The sequence below is a fragment of the Abramis brama genome (assembly GCF_963993115.1).
Source record: "Abramis brama genome assembly, chromosome: 6".
Lineage (NCBI taxonomy): Eukaryota > Metazoa > Chordata > Actinopteri > Cypriniformes > Leuciscidae > Abramis > Abramis brama.
This window is the reverse complement of record NC_139968.1, coordinates 30975975-30999449: the sequence shown is the minus strand read 5'-3', so window position 1 is coordinate 30999449 and position 23475 is coordinate 30975975. Positions and strand designations below refer to the sequence as shown.

Below are 23475 nucleotides of genomic sequence, written 5' to 3'. Positions count from 1 at the left end.
ATTCACACTGAGCACTTCAACTCAGACTGACATCTCTCTCATCTTTAGCTCTTCTGACGGTAGAATTGAAGTCTTTCGTTATTTGAAACGGTTCTGACGTTCAAACTGCTGAAGAAAATGATTCACCCGATTTTCCTCCATTTGTGCCTGTGGTGTTTAGTTGGTAAGTTATACTTGTTTTATGATGCACAGTGTACTATTCAAATCAGTCAGAATAGATTTTGTATTTGCTGTTAATGTCATAAATTATGATGACTGTAAATCAACCAATCTAATTCACAAAAATATATATCAAATTAATTTGAAGCAATTATTTCTGTTTGTTCGGCAGGTGTTTTTGGCGTTGCAGATGAAGTGAAGACAGTGTCAGGGATGGAGGGAGAATCTGTCACCATACAGCCTAATGTTTCTAAAATACAGAAAGATGATCAGATAAGATGGAATTTTGGACATAAAGACATTCTCATTGCTCAAATCAATAGACAGGAAAATAAACCGATATTTTATAATGATAGTGCTGATGGGAGATTCAGAGGCAGACTGGAACTGGATCAGAATGGATCTCTGACCATCACAAACATCAGAACCATGGACTCTGGACTTTATCAAGTCAAAACCACAAGATCAGAGACACCGCTCAACATATTCAATCTTATTGTCTGTGGTGAGTATACCAGCTGGATTATTCGATAGGATATACTCAGACAGCAACATAGTGTCGGCTCACGGCCGAGATCCGGCCCACATCTGGTACTCTCAACGCGTTAGAGTCCACAAGTACCAGATGTGGGCCGGATCTGGGCAGACACTATTTTTCTGTCTATTAACCTTTTAACACGTAAAACAAGGTCATAATTAGTCTGATAATGGAATAAGTGGTTTTGTGATGACAGAATCATTTGTGCAAATTTTTTAGATAATTTTACAACATTTCTTTCTTTAAGAATTTGATTCAAATTAAATTCAAAGAAACGTAATCTGCTCTTTGCGTCGTACAACTGAACAATGCTCAGGCAGCAACACAGTTTTGGCCCAGATCCAGCCCACATCTGGTACTCGTTGAATTCACATGCAGATGTAGGTCGGATACTATGTTGCTGCCTGGGTAAATAAAGCTATCTGAATCAAACTCACTAGGACTAGCCCTAGGGTCTGTTGTAGGGGATTATACATTAGACCCAGGGAAGTGAAGTGCAATTGAAGACATTTTTTTTTACTGAAGATAGTTTGTAGTGGTTTTTATTTGTTATTTGACACTATAAACCATGCTATAAACACACACTGACCACTCAAGCTTTTATTTTGGCACTTCCTGTTACCGGCATTTTGAATTTGCATATTAGTTAAATATTTAGTTTCACCCCAAACATTTAGATTCAACATTTAGATTTAGAGTTAACATTTAGATTTAGATTCAACATTTAGATTTAGATTTAGATTTAACATTTAGATTTAGATTTAGATTTAACATTTATATTTAACATTTAGATTTAGATTTAACATTTAGATTTAGCATTTAGATTTAACATTTAACATTTAGGTGTAACATTTAATAATTAGATTTAACTATTTAAAATATCTCTAAGTTGACAAATATTGTTGTAAATGTGGTAAAAAGTGACCGTCAAAAATTCATACCAGTTTTTTAACCCTTTAAAGCCTGACACATTAAAAAAATGGCAGAAAATTATATATTTTGGGAAATTAGATGTTTATTAAGCCTTGAATCAAAAAAAAAAAAAAAACAATTTTGCCAACTCATTTTGTTTATGATATATTTTTTGTATCACATTTGATACATCAGGCTTTTTGGGAACGTTTTGCTTACAACCGTGTAGAGTTTAGATACAAAAAATCTATTATGCCTTTAACAGTTTGAAAACATAGCAGTTTCTGTCTTTGTTCAGGCAAAGATGCACCTTACACTTCTCACAGTACACATGTGAGAAGTGATTGATGGTGCAATGCTTGCATCTTTGCACCAACAAAGTGCAAAGATGCACTTTGGCGGCCTATAGCTTTAGGCGGCCTATAGCTTTTTTATTTATTTATTTGATTTATTCCCTTTCGGAAATATTTTTTTTTATTACTAAGCAACCACTGAATGGAACAACACAAATTATATATCATTTTAAAGCTTAGCATCTCAGCTTTTTAATGCATCTAATTACATTTATTAACTCCTAAGGAGTGCTGAGTAATCCCTCTAAAACCGAGTGTACCGCCAGCAGGCGCCACCTAGCTGCGAAAATATTCATTACCATATTTTTCAAAATTCTTGCCTTGATTAACACAAAGTTGATGTCATTTGAAAGCTTAGAGTCTGAACTTTACAGTGAATGTATCCACTCTGAAAAACTCTTAAGTATTGCTGAGTTATTTGCTGATAAATAGAATTTCTTTTTTTTCATAATCTATAAAATAATGTACTGCAATGTGTCAAAAACATCATACAGCTCATGAAACATTCTCAGATAATTGAAAATGGCACTTCATTTTTTACAGCATATTATTACAATTAAAATGAGCCCAAAATTAACATAATCTATTGCTTTTATGACAAGATATTCTTCATGGAGAAAAAAATGCCCATGAGGGGGTGTCAAAGACTGTACAAAAAGGCCATCTCTTTTCCAAATGCTGTTTTGATTCCTTTATCCAAAAATTATTATTTTATTGTAGGGGGACTTCACTAAAAAAGAATTTTCCTCCTACCTTATTTCCTTCCTGAGTTATTCCATGACAAATAAGAAAGATATGCAAAATCATAATAAAAATTATATATATATATTGTCTTTTATCCGCCGTTTCTTGGCAGGACAATGTCCAAATGTAATGTAATTTATATTTTCAAAAAATTTAAAAAGAGTTCTTTCAAACGATACCTACCTTTTCTGATATGTTAAAGGGTCGTAAAAAAAAAAAGTCACACTTAGCTTCCTCCCGCCCGAAAATGGGCGACATATCCCAGATAGCACCGACTATTTGATGTGCATTTTACATCTGGAAGACGTATTTTTAAGAGTGTTTGCTCATCTGCAATACGTCTATAGCCCAGAGGGTTAATATGGCATTTCAGTCATTAATTGCCATTAATTGAATCATCCCAATATTGTTTGTGTTTGCATTGTGGTAGTCATAAAGTAGATAACATTACTACAATTTGACATTACCATTAATACCTGCAGTATCAAATTTGATACACAATTTCCAACACGATTTACTTGTAATTTAACGATTAAATTATTAAGTAATTATGCATTATTTCAATTCAGAAAGTGTTAAATTAATTATATCAGGCGCAATCCAATATTATTTTTTATCTTAACAACTTGAAATTAGCCTTTATTTTACTGCCGAAAGCGTCTGGCTTGATCCAATCGCAGCCGCCATTTTGAAAAGCTAAAAAATCACCCCTCTACTGCCTGCAGTACAGTGAAATTCCACAAGATGGCAGAATACACGTATCAAAATAGATACAACAGGTTTTCAAAGAAAGTATTGCTCTCACTGATTCAATATATGTCTTAGAAACTCGTGTATCAAATATGATACGTGCGGCTTTAAAGGGTTAAACATTGTTTGAAGCTAAATGTGACATAATGTTACTGTTATCTCATCTCATCTGCTTGTCTAAAAGCCTGTGCTGACCAACTGGCCCCAGTCTTCACGCAGATCTTCAACAGATCATTGGAGCAGTGTGAAGTTCCCTGCTGCTTCAAACGCTCCACTATCATTCCGGTTCCCAAAAAAACTAAAATCACTGGACTTAATGACTACAGACCTGTCGCTCTCACGTCTGTGGTCATGAAGTCGTTTGAAAGACTGGTGTTGACCTATCTGAAGGACATCACTGGACCCCTGATGGATCCCCTTCAGTTTGCTTACAGAGCAAACAGGTCTGTGGATGATGCAGTCAACATGGGACTGCACTATATCCTGCAACATCTTGACAGACCTGGGACTTATGCACGGATCCTATTTGTGGACTTCAGTTCGGCCTTCAATACCATCATCCCTGATCTTCTCACAGCCAAACTGACTCAGCTCTCCATGCCATCCACAATCTGTCAGTGGATCTCCAGCTTCCTGACGGACCGGCAGCAGCTAGTGAGACTGGGGAAACTCACATCCAGGACCCTCACCATCAGCACTGGCGCCCCCCAAGGGTGCGTTCTCTCCCCACTGCTCTTCTCCCTGTACACTAATGACTGCACTTCTAAAGACCCCTCTGTCAAGCTCCTGAAATTTGCAGACGACACCACTGTCATCGGTCTCATCCAAAATGGTGACGAGTCTGCTTACAGACTGGGGGTTGAACAGCTGGCTGTCTGGTGCAGTTATAACAACCTTGAGCTGAACACGCTCAAAACAGTGGAGATGATCGTGGACTTCAGGAGAAACACCCCAGCACTCCCCCCTCTCACCATCATGAACAGCACTGTGGAAGCAGTGGAGTCATTCAGGTTCCTGGGCTCTACCATCTTCCAGGACCTGAAGTGGGCAAATCACATTGACTCCATTGTGAAAAAGGCCCAGCAGAGACTGTACTTCCTTCGCCAGCTGAAGAAGTTCAATCTGCCACAGGAGCTGCTGATCCAGTTCTACTCAGCCGTCATTGAGTCTATTTTAAGCACTTCCATCACTGTCTGGTTTGGTTCAGCTACCAAATCGGACATCAGGAGACTACAACGGACAGTCCGGACTGCAGAGAGGATTATTGGTGCCCCCCTGCCAACCCTCCAGGACCTGTACTCTTCCAGAGTGAGGAAGAGAGCAGGTAAAATCATCACAGACTCCACTCACCCTGGACACCCCCTGTTTGAACTGTTACCGTCAGGACGGCGACACAGATCACTGGCCACAAGAACTTCCAGGCACAGGAACAGTTTCTTTCCACAGGCCATTTCCCTTCTGAACACTTAACATGCCCCCCAAAGCATATGCCTGTAAGTGCAATACTCCCACTGTCTAGTGCAATAAACTCAGGTGATATTTATATCTATATTATTCATACTACTCAAAATACTGTAAATATGTTTATAATCTGTAACATGCGCTAGACTCCCACTGTCTAGTGTAATATTCTCTAATTCAGGTGATATTTATATTTATATTATTCATACTACTCAAAATACTGTAAATATGTTCATAATCTGTAAATGTTTATTCAGACTAAACCCAACTGTGACCCTACTTTTTTACTTTTATACTATTTTTATTTATTTTTTATATATTTTTATTCTTAGAATTTGTATTACTATGTTCTTGTTGTATTTGTATTTGTATATGTGCACTGGAAGCTTCAGTACCAAGAAAAATTCCTTGTGGGTGCAAGCACACTTGGCAATAAAGCTCTTTCTGATTCTGATTCTGATTCTGATTCTGATTATTTTCAGCGTGAGCCGCTTTACAAACGGCGCCCCATAATTGGCTTAGAAATCAGATGCACTGTTGGACAATAACCAATAAATGATTTGTTAATGTACTACAAACACTTTTTAGCGCAATTTTCCACCGGACAAAATTGCGCTTGTTAACTCATGATTTCTGTTCTGTGCGTCTGTGCGCACCAATCTTGCACTTCTATCTACTCCTCAACCAGACCACTAGAGACTTCGGGTTTTCGGCATTATGTTTATGATTAGATTATGGTCTAATCTCGGGAACGCACAAAAAAATCCAGGAAAAGATTTACTATCTCTTAGTGTTGTGATCCCATGAGGTGAGAAAATTGCGCTAAAACACTAGTTTTTATTACTTGTTTTATTAATTTTTATCAAATATAAGACAATAGTTTTTGTACTGTAATAAATGCTATGTCAGGCACTGAATTGTTCATAAACTTACCTGGTAATTTACCATAAAATGACCTGGAGATGATTGAAAAAAAGTACAAATAAACCATATGGTCGCAATCGTGTGTTTAATGCCTTCATGTTTCCAAAGGTTTCTGCCTTTTATTCAGATCATACAGTGATAGCTGGATGCTTTTGTCCATATTAGGGATTTCCTGGTACTTTGTAAGTTATTACTTCAATATGAGTCTGTCTTGCACTTTCTAAGCCCTCCGGCTTCGTGTATGTGTGTTGTCACATTTCCCTTAAATAAACAATACACTAAAAAGGCCAAATACAATTATATTTTGTATTTTTACACTGTGTAATATTCTGTTTATCAAAACCAATAAATGTCATCAAGTTAGTGTTTTTACGTATTTTTACATTTATTCCAAAATAATAACAAAAGGCAGTAACAATACAAACATTTTTTATTTTATTTTTTTTGTCAACTGATGTTCAGCTGTTCTTTTTAACTTTACCAGCGGGTGTCGCAGTTGGACAATTACTTTATACATAATAGTGACTTTTACGCTTTTAACCCCTTCAGACCTGAATTATGTTTGTTTAGTTTCTGAAAAATATAAAAGTACATTTTCCCAGCTCATGAGGCTTCTATAAATGAGACCAAATAAAACAAAATAAAAAAATGTTTGGCTTTAATTGTATTTTTTTTTTTTTGTCCATTGCAATGGACGTCAGGTCAAAACAGGTGTACTTCACAAAAATGTACCAACATAAAATTAAATAATAAACATAAAAATTGTTAATATATAGCCTACTTAAAGCTTTTTCTCAAGGTCAAAAACTTTTCAACAGTATACCGTTTCAACTTTAATTTTGAAGTTTTTGTTTTACAGATTGCACATTGTTTGTAACAAACTAAATTTCTTAGAATCAATCAATATGGTCATGTTACAGTCATTTTCTTTGCGCATCTTTCTTTTTTTAGATCAAAAACTTGAACATTACAACATTTCAACTTTAATTGTAAGGTTTTTGCTTTATAGATCGCACATTTGTTTATTCATAACAAAATAAACCTAGGAATCAATCAATGCATTCACGTTAGAGTAATTTCCTGTGTGCATCTTTGAAACAATTTCTCTGTTAACGATTTTCTTGTATTTCTACAGTACATTACTGGCAGCATGGTTGCCATGCATGATGCATGTATTTCGATTTCCAGTAACTGTACTGTAATTCACTTTACAGTACACAAGAACAGTACTGTAAACTACCAAATAGTACTTTACTGTATTTGTACTGTATTTCATCATTTGTTCTGCTTTTGCTGTAATCAAGTATACGGTATTGTACTGTAATATCTATATTGATACATTACTGCTAAATATTATTATAATTTTAAAAATAATTACTAATAATGATAATATTATATCATAATAATATAATATGTAGTTATTAGGAAAATATAGGCTATAGTAGGAAAAATACTATGGAAGTCAATGGCTACTGTCAACTGTCTAATTACCGACATTCTTCAAAATATCTTCTTTTGTGTTCAGCAGAATAAAGAAACTCATACAGATTTGGAACAACATGAGGATGAGTAAGTGATGACAAATATAATTTTTGGGTATACTATACCTATAAAGGGATATTTCACCCAAAAATTAAAATTGGCCCATGATTTACTCACCCTCAAGCCATCCTAGGTGTATGACATTCTTCTTTCAGACAAATACAATCAGAGTTATATTAAAAAATGTCCTGGCTCTTCCAAGCTTTATAATGGCAGTGAATGGTTGTTTCTGTTTTGAAAGTCCATAAAAGTGCATCCACCCATGATAAAAGTGCTCCATGCGGCTCTTGGGGGTAAATAAAGGGCTTCTGAAGCGAAGCGATGCGTTTGTGTAAGAAAAATAATTCATATTCAAGTTACGCTTTAGATTTATGTCAAATCCGTATGTTTCGATTGGCCGGAAGCTAGTCATTTTACTTTATAAAGTTTTAAATACGGATATTTTTCTTCCATCTCCATGACTCCATCTTCCTCATCACCTCACATAAAGTCAACATCTGAGATATTTCCATCAGCTATATGTTCAAGCACTTCAAGAACTATATATTCTGCATATGAAAAAGTTTCAAAAATGTATCGGTACTGTGATATAGATTTTTTATATAAGAAATTTCAATCAGCATTACTGGACTTCAGTTACTGGAATGTGATTTCAGTAACAGGCTTTTGAACCCACTGTCCATTCTAATGGACAGACACATTTGAAAAAATCCGGATTTAAAACTTGCAATTCTACAATCGATTTTTAACTTTAATTAATAAGTTCAATCTTTCTATTTTACATCCAAACTATGAAATACTGGTAAACATATAAAAAAAAATGTAATAAAACCATAGAAAATGTTGCTTGCTTCTGTGTTTGGAGTGAAGTGCTGCCATGCTTCTGTTCAATGTAGTGTTTTTTTTTTTATATAATTACTACATGCAGAGCTTTACTGCCATTTGATTGGATGACAAACGTCCAATCTAATGGACTGCAGGCTTTAAACTAGGTGAAATGCTCCAGAAGTTAAAAAAAGGGGTTGACATGTGATGTCCATTGTAATGGACACAGGGTCCGAAAGGGTTAATGTCATATTTTGTAATACTTGCATTGATTTTTTCTGTAGGGGTAAAATCTTTGCGTGGCAGGGGGAGCTGCCACTCGACCAGTCACGGATATATGCGCCTGCCACTGCTTTATATGCGCCGGCCACTCGACCAGTCACGGATATACGCGCCTGCCACTGCTTTATATGCGCCGGCCACTCGACCAGTCACGGATATATGCGCCTGCCACTGCTTTATATGCGCCGGCCACTCGACCAGTCACGGATATATGCGCCGGCCACTCGAACTTACACAATATGTAAGGTTTAAAAAAACAATCAAATGCAGCGCGCGTCTCGTGGATCGCGCCGGCCAGACCAGCCACACAATCTCTCACTGTTTACATCTATCAGATTAACAAAAGCACACATACAGTGCAATACATATCTTATTTACCTGTTTCTCAACTAAATCTTATTTTTATTCGCTCTTTTTACCCGGGAGTGCGCGGTCGTGGCTCTGTTAGCGTCGCGCCGGCCATACCAGCCACACCAGCCACACAATCTCTCACTGTTTACATCTATCAGACACCCCTAATGATACACAAAAGCACACATACAGTGCAATACATATCTTATTTACCTATTTCTCATCTTATCTGTTTTTTTATTTGCTCTTTTTACCCGTAAGGGAGCGCGCTCATCATGGCTATAAGCGAAGCGTCGCACCAGCCACACGATCTCTCGCTGTTTACGGCCACTACCAGCCACACAATCTCTCACTGTTTACATCTTTTAGACACTCCTAATGATACACGAGAGCACAAAGACAGTGCAATACATATCTTATTTACCTATTTCTCATCTTATCTGTTTTTTTTTATTTGCTCTTTTTACCCGTAAGGGAGCGCGCTCGTGGCTATAAGCGAAGCGTCGCACCAGCCACACGATCTCTCGCTGTTTACGGCCACTACCAGCCACACGATCTCTCACTGTTTAACATCTTTCAGACACTCCTAATGATACACGAGAGCACAAAGACAGTGCAATACATATCTTATTTACCTGTTTCTCAACTAAATCTTATTTTTATTCGCTCTTTTTACTCGTATGGGAGTGCGCGGTCGTGGCTCTGTTAGCGTCGCGCCGCGGCCATACCAGCCACACCAGCCACACAATCTCTCACTGTTTACATCTATCAGACACTCCTAATGATACACAAAAGCACACATAAAGTGCAATACATATCTTATTTGCCTATTTCTCATCTTATCTGTTTTTTTATTTGCTCTTTTTACCCGTATGGGAGCGCGCTCGTGGCTACTGGCTAAGCGAAGCGTTGCACCAGCCACACGATCTCTCGCTGTTTACGGCCACTACCAGCCACACGATCTCTCACTGTTTACATCTATCAGACACTCCTAATGATACACAAAAGCACACATACAGTGCAATACATATCTTATTTACCTATTTCTCATCTTATCTGTTTTTTTATTTGCTCTTTTTACCCGTATGGGAGCGCGCTCGTGGCTAAGCGAAGCGTCGCGCCAGCCACACGATCTCTCGCTGTTTACGGCCACTACCAGCCACACGATCTCTCACTGTTTACATCTATCAGACACCCCTAATGATACACAAAAACACACATACAGTGCAATACAGATCTTATTTACCTATTTCTCATCTTGGTTTTTTATTTTACGCGTAGGCTACCCACCAGATTTCGTCATGAGTCATTTTGTACCCACCACTTAACTTCCGTCCATATTAATTTGACTTTTGGTTCGATTTTTTTCACCGTTTTCATTGGTTATGTGGAGCAATATGAGAGAGAAATTTGGTAATCATTGTCTGACCCAACAAAAAAACACTATAATATTCATTTTATTTTCCGTGTTTGCATTTATGAGGGAAAAAACAATGTGTCAGTTTATGGTTACGGACGTGCAGCGCTCTGAAAGCGGCACTAAAAGCACTGCTTTAAAACTTTCACAGAGACCTCAAACAGAATAGCTGCCTTTCTTTAAAGTGAATTTCGTTTTGTATTAATTATATCTTAATTTTAATCAATGTTTCATGAACCAATTGCCTGGATTTAATATAGCTATAAAAAGTAGGCTAAATATAGCAGAATCATATGGTGACGCATTGCTGCCACATACATATTATTTTTTCACCTCAATTATGTCTAATAACGAGATCTTATGTCGTTTTAAAATAACGATGCATTTTAATTGTTTATTAATGAACTAGTCTTTTCTAAATCAGTGTAGGCTGCCTGCATACATATCTCCACATCTCCGCTGTAATGTAGCCTAGATGCGCCTTTCATACGGACAGGATTACATAATCAGATGGTAGCTACCGTATTTGCTTTCGATTGGATTTTTTTTCTTTGGTGGACATTTTTTTTCAGTAACTTTATAGTTATATTTCTCATGTCTGTGAGGCTTGTCTATACACTGTTTGTCAGTTCATTTTTGAGGCGCGCTCCAATTCACAGAGATCATGAAAGCGCGCCCTGTTCGTTTTTCTTTTTTTTACAGAAGGCACACCGTTTTCTTGTTGTTGTGAGTTTACACAAATAAAAGTAGTTGCGACTGATGTATTATTATATTCTGTATGATCAGAAATGGAGTATTTTAAGTTGTTTCCACTGTTGATAGGAAAATGCGAGTGATGGCACCGGCGCCTCCATGTCATGCAGTGCGCGCTCCACACTCCACACAAACACTTGGATATGCGCTTCATAATAGCAAACATTTATCTAGGTTAACGTTAGAGCGAGCGGCCATGCCAGACGGATAATCCTCTTCATGTTTAACTAATCAAATTCTGTTGCATTTTATTGCGGCAGTTTGAAAAGGGCGGCTAAAACACTTAGCCTATACAGATAAACGCCAAACGCTGGTGTTTTTCTTTAAACAAATTTGTTTAGGCTTTAAAATAAATATTGTTTATGGGCTAATTAATGCCACAATAATTTATTTATTTTATTTGTTTCTTTGAATACCATTGAATATTTTCATTGAATGCATTGAATATTTGCTATGCACCGCTATGCCATCCTCCCATAGAAAGACACGTTAAGAGCCACCTATTTTCTTTATAATAAAGGGTTTCTATGAAAGGAAAACGCTTAATGTATAATTAAATGCATTGCGTTCATATTCTTTATCACTGAAGCTTTTTCTTTACTATAAGGGTGTATTATTCCATTAAAAAAGGACTGTTTATAAGGTGACAATCCGTTTTACATCTTGAATATTTTTGTATTGTATTGTATGTTATAAACACGAAGATTGACATTTCGTTAAACAAAATAAGAGCACAAGGTGTAAAAAAAAATAAACAAATTAGGCTATGTTCTGTTAGATGTTCTGTTAATTATATCTCTAGTTAATGAAGATATAGCCTATTAACAATCATTCATAATCATTACTTTTACGAAGTGGACGAGCGGAGCGGAATATTCAGAAATGCGCTCTCCACTCAGGAGCTCTGATCGGAACAAACCCGAACCTCACTGTCTGCTGAACTTGCACAGAAACATCAAAATATAACCAGCTTTTTAAAATGGTTTTTAAAACTAAACACTATTTTAGCACAAATTATGACTTATTGGCGATTTTTTTTATAATAATTGACAAAATTAGAATATAGTAAAAAAAAAAATTTTTTTTGAAACTTTTGGGTGGGCTTGTTGAAAAGTGGGGCCGTGCCTGAGCTACAGGACATCGTCTTCCAAAACATAACCTGCGCGAAAGAGAGAAAAAAAATGAATGCGTCATTGTACCCAGCACTTCTGAAAATGCACTTCCGAATGCGTCTCTGTCCCCAGCACATTTCAAACCAAACTGACGCCCATGACTGTATGTGTGCTTTTTGTGTATCATTAGGAGTGTCTGAAAGATGTAGCCTAAACAGTGAGAGATCGTGTGGCTGGTAGTGGCCGCAAACATGCAGCGAGAGATCGTGTGGCTGGTGCGACGCTTCGCTTAGAAAAAAAAAACAGATAAGATGAGAAATAGGTAAATAAAATATGTATTGCACTGTATGTGTGCTTTTGTGTATCATTAGGGGTGTCTGATAAATGTAAACAGTGAGAGATTGTGTGGCTGGTGTGGCCGGCGCGAAGCTAACAGAGCCACGAGCACGCACTCCCATATACGGGTAAAAAGAGCGAATAAAAAAATAAGATTAAGTTGAGAAATAGGTAAATAATATGTATTGCACTGTCTTTGTGCTCTCGTGTATCATTAGGAGTGTCTGAAAGATGTAAACAGTGAGAGATCGTGTGGCTGGTAGTAAACAGCGAGAGATCGTGTGGCTGGTGCGACGCTTCGCTAAGCCACGAGCGCGCTCCCTTACGGGTAAAAGGAGCAAATAAAAAAACAGATAAGATGAGAAATAGGTAAATAAGATATGTATTGCACTGTATGTGTGCTTTTGTGTATCATTAGGGGTGTCTGATAGATGTAAACAGTGAGAGATTGTGTGGCTGGTAGTGGCCGTAAACAGCGAGAGATCGTGTGGCTGGTGCGACGCTTCGCTTATAGCCACGAGCGCGCTCCCTTACGGGAAAAAGAGCAAATAAAAAAACAGATAAGATGAGAAATAGGTAAATAAGATATGTATTGCACTGTATTTGTGCTTTTGTGTATCATTAGGGGTGTCTGATAGATGTAAACAGTGAGAGATTGTGTGGCTGGTGTGGCTGGTATGGCCGGCGCGACGCTAACAGAGCCACGACCGCGCACTCCCATATACGGGTAAAAAGAGCGAATAAAAAAAAATAAGATTTAGTTGAGAAATAGGTAAATAAGATATGTATTGCACTGTCTTTGTGCTCTCGTGTATCATTAGGAGTGTCTGAAAGATGTAAACAGTGAGAGATCGTGTGGCTGGTAGTGGCCGTAAACAGCAAGAGATCGTGTGGCTGGTGCGACGCTTCGCTTAGCCACGAGCGCGCTCCCTTACGGGTAAAAAGAGCAAAAAAAAAAAAAAAAAAAGATAAGATAAGATAAGATGAGAAATAGGTAAATAAAATATGTATTGCACTGTATGTGTGCTTTTGTGTATCATTAGGGGTGTCTGATAAATGTAAACAGTGAGAGATTGTGTGGCTGGTGTGGCCGGCGCGAAGCTAACAGAGCCACGAGCACGCACTCCCATATACGGGTAAAAAGAGCGAATAAAAAATAAGATTTAGTTGAGAAATAGGTAAATAAGATATGTATTGCACTGTCTTTGTGCGCTCGTGTATCATTAGGAGTGCCTGAAAGATGTTAAACAGTGAGAGATCGCGTACGTGGCTGGTAGTGGCCGTAAACAGCGAGAGATCGTGTGGCTGGTGCGAGTCGACGCTTCGTTGAATCGCTTAGCCACGAGCGCGCTCCCATATGGGAAAAAGTGCAAATAAAAAAAAACAGATAAGATGAGAAATAGGTAAATAAGATATGTATTGCACTGTATGTGTGCTTTTGTGTATCATTAGGAGTGTCTGATAGATGTAAACAGTGAGAGATTGTGTGGCTGGTCTGGCCGGCGCGATCCACGAGACGCGCGCTGCATTTGATTGTTTTTTTAAACCTTACATATTGTGTAAGTTCGAGTGGCCGGCGCATATATCCGTGACTGGTCGAGTGGCCGGCGCATATAAAGCAGTGGCAGGCGCATATATCCGTGACTGGTCGAGTGGCCGGCGCATATAAAGCAGTGGCAGGCGCGTATATCTGTGACTGGTCGAGTGGCAGGCGCATATATCCGTGACTGGTCGAGTGGCAGCTCCCCCTGCCACGCAAAGATTTTACCCCCTCTCGATTTTTTTGTAATATCGATAATTTTCTCATCCATTTTTTTTTCTCTAAAGAGTCTCTGCCTCCCTTGCCTTGACTGATGGCAGGCAACGACTGATAACAGAAGCCGTACAACACACAAACATCAGAAATTCAGTATCTTAAATTACACAGCAAAAACTCCAGTGTTAAATGAACACTCCTGGGCGTGTATATGAGTCCCCACTCAAGAGTGTAAAGTGTTAAAATATGAGTGTTAACACTCAAGATAATAATACAACAACTACAACAAAAAACACCACCGCACGCCACTGAGAACAGTGTAGTTTTTACCGAGCAAACAGCAAAAACAGCGAGAAAAACCATGGCATCTGCCGCGAGAAATCTGGCAGCTGCCAGAAACGACTGGCAGCTGCCACGGCATCTCGCGATGCCACCGGAAGTGGCGCTACGACCTGCCACTGCCAGCATGCGCTTGCCCTCTCTCCCTGCTTGACTGTATATCATGCAAGGCATCATGTGATCTCCACTGACTGTACATTTGCAAAACAGTAGCTTTTGCAAATTTTTTATTTTATCACATCACCAAATGCTGTTGGCTAGGGTTGGGTACCGAAATCCGGTTCCAATAGGGAACCGGTTCCGACGTAAACGGTAGTAACCAGACCGAATAAGAACGAAACTTTCGGTGCCTGATTTCGATGCCTGACGTTTTTTTACCGCCCCCTATAAAACATCTCGCGGCACGAATGATCCAATAATAAAACATCTCCAGTTAACCAGCAGAGCATTCATTTAGTTCGTTTGTTAAATAAGAGACGATCACTGAAATGTGTTTTTTTTAAATCAAGTGATCAAAGTGCTCGTTGCCGCTGCGATCAGTGGCGCGGATACAGTGTTTTCTCGTGGCTCGCGCACACCGGTCTTCACTCGGACGCGCGCTTCAATACGTTGCGGAGATCGATCTATTTATGAGGCGCCGTCTATATGGTTATGTGCGCGGAGAGTTTGTGTGTGTGTGTGCTCGCGTCTCAGATGAGTATGTGCGCGGAGAGATTGTGTGTGTGTGTGTGTGTGTGTGTGTGCTCGCGTCTCAGATGAGTAGGCTATGTGCGCGGAGAGTTCCGCGCGTCTAGAGTTTGCGTGTGTGTGCGTGAGCGACTTTAGAAGTTGTGCATTTCATATGTATTAGTTTGAGCATTCAGCAGTATACGTATGTGTGACTACCTAGTATACGTGTATGCAAGGGTTTCATATGTGCGTGCAGCGTGAATGAAGTTTGATTTAAGCCCTAGACGGCGCTTCATATCTATTCGTTCTGGTGAAATCTCAAAATATAATGGACACAAAGTGTCCCTGCTTGATATACAACCACTGATGAGCATAATCGGTTTAAAAAAAAAAATAAAAACTACAAATTTGAACCCAAAACCTCTGACACGCTTGACTAAAGTTCAAGTTCAGCTGCCAGTGTTCCTCTTCGGGTAAGTCTAGTATTTTAATGCCAACTGCAAATCTTGCATATCAAGTATGAAGTATATCAATATCAAGTATATTTATATGAGGCTATACTGTGTGTGTTAAATTTGTCAGATATTTCTCTGTTCTGTAAAAGTCATAATATGAGAAGACAACATTTTGATCTTAACTCAAGTGTTTTGTGCTACATCAGTAGCCTTTTAAAGGGCACAATTTTTCATTTAATCAGAAAATCTTTTTCAGAAAATCACACACGCACACACACAGAGGTATTATTTTTTTGATAAAGCGTGTGCAGTTTAGTTTTCTTAAGTACCGTTTCAAGAACCGTTTAAGCACCGGAACCGTTTGAAAAATACCGAGTAGGTAGGCTACTGGTATCGGATAAAACCCAACCAATACCCAACCCTATTCATTACACAAAGTTTTACTTTTAAAATAGGCAACATGACTCATCCACTACTTTTAACTGCATTTTTTATTTGACTTGTCCTTTATAGAGCTTAACAGCCTAGCCATTGTTCATTTATTAATATTTTTTGCATGTGTTTGGAGTGGCATGTTGGTGAGTAAATGACAATTATCTTTGGTAACCTATCCTTTTAAATCCTTTAAGTGTTGTTACAACCCCAATTCATTTAAGGCAGGGGTGCCCAATCCTGCTCCTGGGGAGCCAAGATCCTGCAGAGTTTAGCTTCAACCCCAATTAAACACACCTGAACCAGCTAATCAAGGTGTTCAGGATCACTACAAACTTCCAGGCAGGTGTGTTGAACCAAGTTGGAGTTAAACTCTGCAATACATTATTGGCCCTCCAGGAGCAGACTTAGAGTGCTTTCACACTGGGGTCATTTGCTGCGGTACGAGCCCGAGCGCGATTGTTCCCGGCTCGTGTTGTTGTTCACTCAGCTGCGCATAATAGCACCGAATTAATAAAAAACACAATATATTGCCCCATGTTCTGTTTTCTATCATGCGCCATGAACGTTTGCCATGACGTAATATGCACGCAAACGCACCAGGGTTTCGATAGAATCAAGTTGAGTGTGGTGGTGGGTGGTGGGTGGTGGGGGGCAGGAACAATCGCGCTCGGGCTCGTACCGCAGCAAACGAGCCCAGTGTGAAAGCCCCCTAAACTAAACTGCCAGTGTGAAAGCACCCTTAGACACTCCTGATTTAAGTGCCATGAGCGTGTTACACCCACTATTAAATCTTATTTTGGTGCTGAACAAAAAGGCAACAAACAACTGTTGTTGCACCACATCACTGGTAAATTATTTACAACAAAAGTGTACAAGTGTAAATGTGCAAATTTGAAATGAATGTTTTTATTTTTTCTAAAAACAAGACAGAGGGAGGGGGAGAAAGGATAAACGAATAAAGAAAAACAAAGGATTGAACCAATAAAGCTGGTACTTTAACCATCCTTTAATTTACAGACAACAAACCAAAGGATGAGGACTGCAGCATTGCTTGGCCTGCCGTGGTACATGCGAGAGATTCCTTCAAAATTCATGAAGTTATGTGAGGTAAGCTGAAACCTTTAAGGCAAAACAAGGAAAAATTGCAGGGGTCTGGGGACTGTAAATTGTTTGTGTAATTGGTTTTAAGTAATAGTACCTTGTTTTGTTTGCATTCTATAAAGCCCAGTGACATTGAAGAGGAAGTGATCAAGGGTGTGGTGATAGGAATCCTACTGGTTGTGGAAAATGTGATGGAACCTCAGTCAGCGTTCTACAATGACGTTGTCCTGGTGATTGAGGAAGAAGTGGTAATGCGTCACCTGAGTGCTGTACCTAATGCTTTTCTGAACCTGATGGGCCTGGTGTACGCATTAAACCTTGACTACCCAAAGAAATTCACTTTTGAAGTGATACAGCGCCTGTTTATTGGTGTTGGATCAGACTCTTGCAACGCAAGAGTTCACTCTTTGAAGAGCAAGTTGCTGAGATAAGACTGAAAACAAATGTTGGTATTCTTGATTTTCAAACAGACTGTTTTCTTGTTACCTTGTTCTGCTTGCTCTTTCCTTGTCATGTTTCTGAGTGGGAATTGAAGACACTGTTTTTAAATAGTTTAATCTGTGAGGGTTTTAATACAGCTTATTGTGAATTCTTCATGTACACTTGTTCCTGCAATGAAAATATCTGATAATGACAAGGAGAGTTATTTGAACTAATGTGGCTCTAAGATGGGTCTGTGCATAGAGAAGTTTGCGTTTGTGTGAGCTGTATATATGTGAGGGTTTTTCTTGTGGTGTTTTTTTATCTTTGCAAGATAATTCTTTGTGTCTGTGTCTTTTGGGTGCAATGCATCTATTTAAAAAAAATAAATGCTGAGAGTTTCAATTTTGCAGTTGTTGATTTCATTAAAAATCTGGTTCCAGATAGATATCTAGAACTTCTTGTTAAAGCAAGCAATGAAGTCCAGTAAACTCAAATAGTTAAGTTATGATGTTGAGGAAAAATGACTATTTTATGTCAATTAGACTTGGTTAATGGTTGTGAAAACATGAAAAATTAAGTTCAACCAATATGTTTTTCAGTTGACTTTACTAAAAATTATAAATGCTTATTAATTGATACAGTACGTTGGCTCAATTTATTGCAAGTTATTTCAACAAATACATAAAAGTTGAGTGAACTTAAATCCTAACGTTGGCTAAACTTAACTGAGTCAATGCAACAAGATGACTTGACTAAGTCAAGTTGTGTCAACAAATCATTTTTTACAGTGTACTTGATGGTCAGAGATCCAGTCTGATGATCCAGCTGCAGTCTGCCTCTGAATCTCTCAGTAAAATAGGGATTTGAGATCTCAGTTCCAACAGTTCCAGCAATGACTGGACCATTATCTCCAAACTTCCACAGTATATCATTAATTCCCTGTATCTCAGTAAGATCAGGGTTTAGAGTGACAGATTCTCCCTCCATCACTGACACCGTCTTCACTTCATCTGCATCAACACCAAACACTCCTGCAGAACAAACAGAAACAGTTTCTCAGAGATTAAACTCATATAATTAAACTACTGCTGATATTAGTGAACAGATTTAACAGATAATTTAGTCTTGTCTTATAAACAATGAATTATTCAGCTGTAAATGAAGAACAGACAGTCTTCATGACAAACTAATGAGAAAACACTCTTCATCTACAATCTACAGATGTGTTACATTTACATTTATTCATTCAGCTTTTATACAAAATTAAATAAAACCAACCAGTAAAATAAGGTACTCTACAGCACAACTATTCATGCTGCATTGCATGCTGGGTACCTTCACATATGCACTGAAGAAATAAGAGTACGATATTGTTTACAGTAATTTGTGTTACCCACAGTAAAACTAAGCTTTTTATAGAACAATTGTGAAAATTATTTGTTAACGTTATACATGATTACTTTGTGGTAACGCAATTGTTAACATAATCGAGAAAACTAATGTATATTCTCCTGGGACCCAGGAATAGACTTTAGTGCACTGTAGTGGACATTATATTTTAGTGAATTTCTCTGACATCATACATGTCACACATGTCACATCATGGGTGTCCTGTAAAGAGCACATTCAGGACTTTTCAGAGACACCAAATGTTTGGAGGTTTCACCATGAAAACAACTTCTTCTTGGTCTGTAAAAATGCCTGACATTAATTTAGTGATCAAATGTAGCACTCTTATGGAAATATAACATATTGTAATTATAATTTAAATCAGACTACTTTCAAATTGTATTTAAACCAACATCTCAGGAAAACATTATGGGGTTTCAAATCAAAAAATGACTTTCTGTTACAGAACAGGACATTGATTTCATACGTGTCCACTGTAGAGGACACCAGGACTTAAATCATGTTTATCAGGCATTTTGTGAGACACAACAAGTGAATATGGAAATAAATTATACATCAATATTCCTATTAAATATTAGATATTATTTTGCTCCAAAAACACATTAATGTGCAAATTAGATACAGTGTATGCATTTCATTGAATGAGAATATTCATTTATGGCCATTTTACCCACATATTGCATAAAGAAAAATGGTGTATCAATTCATTCCGTTAAATCTTTCATAACATAGTTGAGAATCATCTTTATACAAATTTTAGTTAAAATAAATCCTGAAACCCAAAAATGTATTGGTGATTGATAAAAAAAAATCCCATTGTTTTTGCCTATACATATCCTTTCATGTCAATTTTTTTTTTAAACAACTGAGTCCTGGGGTTCACTACAGATGGCATAGTATAGCATAACATATGAATAAAATATAATTAAAAAAAAATTTTTTTTTTAATTATTATTTTAGTTTTTTTCTCTAAACAATGTGATGAGATGAAAATATATATATATTTTTATTTTTATTGGGGGGGGGGGGGGGGGTCGCAAGATTGTATGACAGGTCAGAAATCCACAAAAGCTATGCATGAATGTTTGATTTGTTGTTGCCACCAGGGCTGGACTGGGACAAAAAAATCGGCCCTACCATTTTGACCCACACTGGCCCACGACATATGATCATAAAACATAATTTGACACATTTTACAGCGTCTGCTTGAAGGGCCTGTATCTTAATTTGACACATTTTACAGCGTCTGCTTGAAGGGCCTGTATCTATTTTTCGCGCTACACAATGACACTACTCGCTCGCTCAAAGCCCAGAGGGGGAGGTGTTTAAAGATGTGATTGGGCCAGCCCAGTGTCAATAAAGAAAAGAACAAATGGGCCGCTGATCTATGCGTTTCATGGGCCGGTCTGTCAGAAAAAAAAACGAATGCTTTTTTTGACCAATGCATTACACTGGCGCTAACCCAGCGTCGCCAATTAAGCAATACAAAACGAATGGGCCACCGATGTACGAGTCCACCGAGTTTTATGGGCCATTAGGCCAAAAAAAAAAAGAAAAAAAAAAAAGAAGAAATTCTGAGATGTAGGCCTATTGGTCCAAAAAGCATGTCGGCCCACCTGGCATTTGCCCGGTATGACAGATTACCAGTAGGGTTCAGCGAAAAAATCGGCAGCTGGCAGCAGGAAGTAGCTGCCGTTGACAGCAGGAAGCCCTGCCATATTAGGAGGGACCTGCCATTTCGTGGCAGCCAATCAGTATCGTACAACGCAGTAACCCATCGCATGTAACTGGAAGTCAAGCGACAGCAACCAATGGTCAATGGTGGCGCCGGTGATAACCATACTAGAAACATGGTAAATCATGTTAAACCATGCTAGAACATTTTTTAAACTGTTTAAAACTTTCTGGCTAGGCTTTTTCAAGCCAATTTAAAGTTTGTCTACGAACTTTACCATCTAGTTCAGGACTGTTATCGATCATTCTGATATCAGAACAACAAATACAAAGCCTAATTCAAAAGTTACAGCTGCTTCATTAAACAAAGACAAGAATGCATTAAAGTAGTACTACAAATGTAAAGCTGAACTTAAATGATAGCAAAATATGATTTTAAATAAAGGTAATTGATGAGAGACAGTTCTTTTTCTTCTTTTAGACAATACTTTCATTATTTAAGTGAAAGTGTTGCATATTTAATATGTATAAAGAATATATATTTAATAAACACAATATGATTGCATAGGCATTTATTTCTGTATGTATAGATTTCATTATTTAACAAACATGTACACTCATTCATAAATTATGTTTATAAATGTACAAATTCATAATTTGTAGTGTAGCTTAATGTTTTTCGTTTTTTTTATTGTCTCTATGATTTTCGTTACTTGATTTATATTTGATAAACCTTTTTTAATCAAATAATATGAAATAACTACTAAATTTTATATTCATATAATAACTTATTTGCCTGTCTAAAAGCGGCATCCACCTCCGACTTCCGATTATTAGCGGCAGCTGACGTCTGAATTTGACAGGTACTGTCAGCTGCCAGTGGCAGATATTTCCTGCTGCCAGCTGCCGATTTTTTGGAAAGCCCCCTATTCAGATTATCAGTCCAGGCCTGGTTGCCACCCTTTATAGTCCTCATGAGACCCTATAAATAACTTTATAAATCCGTCATTGAAACATTCAAAATATTTCTGCTGGGTCAAAGTAAAAACTGAAATTAACATAACGTACAGTCACACTTACTGCACAGTAGTAATAAAAACAAAATGGGATTTAAAGTGGTCTTCATACTGTTGTAGATTCCAGATCCAAAATCTGATTTCAATGGCAATGAATAAATAATCCTCGTTGTGTTTTCACCCACCTAACCCCACTAAACCGAGAGATTTTAAAACTTTGTGATTTTGATGTGACGTTCTAATGAATCAATTGATGATTTGCAAAGAAAGAAAAACCGCAAGTTATCACATTCACAGACTTTATCATAGTGCAGACCCGCTGGAGTCAGAAATATGAAAGAATGTCTTCTTCTTCTTCTTTTTCTTCGGCCGTTTCTCAATATGCGTTCTTGTCTGTACTTGTGTTCTTGTGTACTTGTGAAACATCATCAGTCGCTGCCCAAGTACTGTTGCAATTCAAAGTTCACATCTAGCCAAGTCCAGTTCAAATACCCGGATGTGTTCTTGATCCGCCCCTTTTACCGAGGATGCATCAAGAGGTGACTTGTGCGGACTTGAGACAGCCAGGTATCCCAGAATGCATCTCATACCAACCAGCAAGCGTCAATAGCAGAGGAGAAACCCCGCGTAATTAAAAAATACTGCTGTAATTGTGTCACGAAATGTAGTTTTATGAGTATTTCAGGCGAGAATGTAGTTGTTTAAAGCTCAAATCTTTGGTTTATTTATAAAGATAGCGCCTATTTGAAAATTTGATCTGACGTTTTCGGAGTTGTGAGAACCAGGCAATCGGACGCTCGGCGCTCATGTACCCCGCCGAGAACAGCCTTTCCTCGGCTAGTGCTACTGACGTTTGCTGCTGGCTTGGATGTCTCAAGTCTAGTGGTTTAACATGAGATATAAATCGTCTTGTGTATATCTAATGGACGATGTATTTATTTTATTTGTCTCAATCTATAATTTGTTCCCTGGCAAAATGTTAAGCTGAGGGCAAAGTGAAGTTTCATAGCTTTATTTAGTCTATATAACTTTAACGTTGTAGCGTAGAGAGCTGACTTAGTTTGCTTTATTATCAATATTATAATGTTTTTTATTTATCATATTTTTAAAATGAAAACAAAAAGAGTCAGGGTTGTGCTTTATTTCGTGTTGTTATAAATATGCAGTGAAGATAATTGCGTTGCCTGAACCACATTTGTGTGGCCATTATGTTTAAGATTTTTTTAAATGAAAATGAAAATAGGCAGAATGGTTGGGTTAATAGGCAGACTGACGTTGGGTTATGACGTCAACCAGATTTTCATTTTCAACCAAAATGCAACATCTTTCCTACGTTGGATACTGACGTCAGACTGACGTTGGGTTATGACGTCAACCCGATTTTCATTTTCAACCAAAATGCAACGTCTGTCCAACATTGAAAGTAAACGTCAGTCTGACGTTGGGTTATGACGTCAACTCGATGTTGGGTAAACCTCCAATGTTGGACGTTGCATTTTGGTTGAAAATGGAAATCAGTTTGACGTCAGACCCCAATGTTAAGCTAGACATCAAACTCACATGTTGGGCCAGATATCATTCAAAACACAACATCAGCTGTCAAATTCCAACTTAAAGAAATATATGGTTATTTTGTTGGCATGACATTGAACTTTTAGCAAAGCCAGGTTTTTGTTGTAAAATAAAAATCAACATACAAAGAAACTTCATGTAACAAGATCAAACAGAGGTCAAGATC

General features: G+C 37.8%; 2 protein-coding genes and 1 long non-coding RNA gene across 3 annotated transcripts in view; 2 read left to right on the top strand and 1 right to left on the bottom strand.

Moving 5' to 3' along the window:
- Positions 1–23475, top strand: part of LOC311085752 (uncharacterized protein) — a 333708-nt gene that overhangs the window by 56079 nt on the left and 254154 nt on the right. The gene's annotated exons all lie outside the window — the stretch shown is intronic.
- The window catches only part of LOC311085740 (uncharacterized protein), a 294139-nt gene that overhangs the window by 48675 nt on the left and 221989 nt on the right, over positions 1–23475 (bottom strand). The window lies entirely within an intron of this gene.
- On the top strand, positions 10–18037 carry LOC311085795. The gene is made up of 4 exons (XR_014606955.1): positions 10–163; positions 332–664; positions 17131–17220; positions 17337–18037. It is a non-coding gene; the product is annotated as an uncharacterized lncRNA (long non-coding RNA).